Genomic DNA, 3,675 nt, shown 5'->3' on the forward strand with positions numbered 1-3,675 from the left:
AAAAAAAAAAAAAAAAAAAAAAAAAAAAAAAAAAAGAAATGAGATTTGGGGAAAGGGGAAGTTTGATACAAATATTGATACTTCATTTTATATTTAATATTTGACCCTTAGATGATGATCATCATCATTATTGTCACTGGTGGTTTGTAGGCTGTTACCCTGGATCTGCTGGGAGATCTTCAGCAACTCACAACCTCTTTGAGTCTCAGTTCCTTTCTCCGGTCAAGGGAGAAGATCCCTCATGTGGTATCTAAAATGCTTGCCTGTTTTTCAAATGATCTGACAATAAAAATAAGGCAGCTTGCACCATCTAGCAAATGGCACAAAGTGTTCAGTGCCAGTAAACTTACGAATTGGCCAGAATGTAAAATATTTCACCTTCATCTGGAGCTAAATCTTAAATGAGAAAAAGATTTGTGAAAACCACACTAGCTTGGCTCTGAGAAGCCATCACATTTTGTATCTCAGACAGTGGCAGCCAAATCAAGTTCAGACGTTAAGAAAAACCAGCTAGTTGCCAAACCAGATCAGTGTCACGGGGGAGGTTATATTTTTCAACTTATAAAACCAAAAAGTTCAGAAGAAAGCCAGAAGACAAAAGCAGATTGCATCTGGCAGAAGGGAAATATCCAATCAAAAACTGGCAGGAGAAAAAGGAGAAAAAGAAAATGTACTTCATTTGTCCAATTTCATTATGGGGGAGGAAAACGTATGACGTGATTTTGACTCAGAAATGTTTCTGAAAACACAAAACTAAGATCCAGTTCACATCCCTCGTTAGGACCACTAATTATGTTAACAGGAAAAACATGAAGAAATCTTGTGGAGTTTTTTTAGTAATTTGTGAAGATGAGAGCTGGCTAGGAAACAAAATGTAATTAAAAGAAGAAGAAAAAAAGTCAAGACCTAAAGTTCTACAGAGAGGGGAAATATTCCCATGTGCAGCTGGGAAAGGACAGATCTTTACAATATGGTTCATTAAGTGGAACTAACACCCAAGTTTCTTTCTGTTCGTAATATAGGCCACATTGTCAGAAAATGTGGGGTTTTTCTCATTTAGAATTAGAAGAAGAGATGACAAATGAAGGGAGTAACAACTCTTGTTCCAAAAAAACTTATTTAAAGAGCCATTCACATTCTTTGTAGTATTCAAAACAGTCAATCCTTAAGTGGCCACCTGGTCCACCTGCAGCACCAGAGCTGGGCCAGCAACGAAAACCAAGATGCGAGGCACTACACTGGGCACATTATTCTCATTTGCTGAATCTCAGGCCATTTCTAATGCACTGAAAGAAACCCCTTTCAAAATAATATCTACTGAATTGATTAAAAGAAGACCTAAAAAAGAAAACTCACAGAATGAGAAAAAAATAATTGCAAATGATATATGTGATAAAGAACTTGTGTCTAGAATACTGCATATGAAAAACTCTCACAACTCAATAGTAAAAAGTCAAATAACCCAATTAAAAGTAGGGCGAGAATCTTCATAGACATTTCCCAAAGAGGAGCTATAGATGGTGAATATGCATATGAAAAGATGCTCACCATGCTTAGCCATCACTGAAATGCAAGTTAAACCACAGTGAGATTCCACTTCACAGCTACTAGGATGGAGAACATTAAAACGACAATAACAAGTGTTGGTGAGCATATGGAGCGACTGAAACCCTCAGACACTGCTGTTGAGAATGCAGAATGGTGCAGCTGCTGGGAAGGCCGTTGAACAGTTCCTCAATATATGAAACATAGAGTTCCCACATGACCAGTAATGCCACTTCTAGACATATACCCAAGAGAACTGAAAATGTGTATCCTCACAAAAACTTACATACCAACGCTCATAGAAGTATTATTAAACAGAGTCAAAAAGTAGATACAACTCAAATGTCTATCAACCGAAAAATGGATAAATGATAAATGATATCCATACAACCGACTATTATTCAGCCCAAAAAAGGAATGAAGTACTGAGGCATGCTACAACGGATGAACTCTGAAAAGATTACGCTAAATTAAAGAGGCTGTTTACAAAAGACTACCTGTTGTATGATTCCACTTATAGGACGTAGCTGGAATAGGTAAATCCACAGAGACAGAAAGCAGATTCGTGGTTTCCAGGGACTGGGGAAAGACAGGAATGGGGAGTGATGCTAATGGGTAGAGAGCTTCTTTTTAAAATGATGAAAATGTTCTGGCATTAGTGGTGACTGCGATGGAACTTTGTGAATATATTAAAAGTCACTACATTGTATAATTTTAAAGAATGGAGCTTATGATGTGTGAATTCTATCCTGATGAAGCTCTTGTTTAGAAAAAAAAATCAAGAACTAATTTTTTTTATATGCTCAGCAAAAGAAAAAAGAATGAAAAAAAAAAACCTGGATTACCAACTTGGGAACATTACCTGAGACCAGACCCCTTATAGGGATTACCTGATTTCAGAACCTTCGAGGTGTTTGTTGTATAGATGAAGACATCAAGGCTGAGTCACGTAGCCAGCAAGTCATGTAGCTGGGTATAAACTTCCATCTCTTTGACATCAGGCTGGGGATCTTTGAAGTGTTGTGCCTGGAACTATTTCCTCTCTCTGTTTGTAGAACTTTAGGTCCTGACTTTTTTTTATCTTTTAATTGTATTTTGTTTCTTAGCCATCCTCCATACTGAACCTGAAAGAACACTGATATTTCATTCAGTATTTACAGGGCTCTATGAAGGAGACCGAATGGGATTCCAGACAACTGTGAACGAGATCACACATTTCAGGACAGCAGGGAAGCAACATCCTTCTTCCCACATGTGGAATTAAGATAAATATACCAATCAAATGAAAATGGGCAGATGTGAGGCACACAGTCCAAACTCTCAGCTGGGTACTAGCTCCTTCCTTAGCCTCTTCCTCAGCCAAAATTCAGCCAAGAGGACTCCGCCTGGACCTCCGAGAAGCTGCTCTGGCTCCTGCCTTCACGCCTGCCATCCCAGGTCTCTGCTTTACAGCTGCTCAACAGAGGCACAGCTCTTCAAAGATCACCAGGCCCGATGTCAAGGAGACAGATGTTTGTACCCAGCTAAATCACTTACTAGCTGTGTGACTCAGCTTCAATGTGTTCATCTCACAAAACAAATACCTTGAAGGTTCTGAAATTAGATAATCCCTATAGAGTCTCAGGTAAAATACAGGATAGTATCTATAATTCTAACTCATGCTAAGTACCAATAAACGCTACCTGAATGCACTAAGCAGAAGTTTCCCATACAACAGAGAGATGGTGTGTATTAAAGTTTTCAAATGTAGACATGAGGGGCCACTCAGTAAAGTAAAATAGATTTATCAATAGCCAGACATCTGTTGTACATAGCATTGAGTGCTGTTTTCCTTGGTAGCGGGGTGTTATGGATTGAACTGCCACCCTCAAAAAGCTGTTGACGTCCTAACCCCCACTTGTGTGAACATGACCTTATTTGGAAACAGTCCACTGATCAATCAAGATGAGGGGATTAAGTTGGTCTCTAATCCAATATGATTGATGTCCTTATAAAAAGGGAGGATTTTAGGCTGGGCGCAGTGGCGCACGCCTGTAATCCCAACACTTTGAGAGGCTGAGGTGGGTGGATCCCCTGAGTCAGGAGTTTGAGACCAGCCTGACCAACATGATGAAACCCTGTCTCTAAAAA

General features: G+C 39.1%; 1 protein-coding gene across 2 annotated transcripts in view; it reads right to left on the minus strand.

Annotated features, from left to right (window-relative positions):
• Window positions 1–3,675, minus strand: part of FAM169B (family with sequence similarity 169 member B) — an 87,171-nt gene that overhangs the window by 27,023 nt on the left and 56,473 nt on the right. The gene's annotated exons all lie outside the window — the stretch shown is intronic.

Source organism: Cebus imitator, unplaced genomic scaffold, assembly GCF_001604975.1.
Source record: "Cebus imitator isolate Cc_AM_T3 unplaced genomic scaffold, Cebus_imitator-1.0 Scaffold19, whole genome shotgun sequence".
In the NCBI taxonomy this organism is placed as follows: domain Eukaryota; kingdom Metazoa; phylum Chordata; class Mammalia; order Primates; family Cebidae; genus Cebus; species Cebus imitator.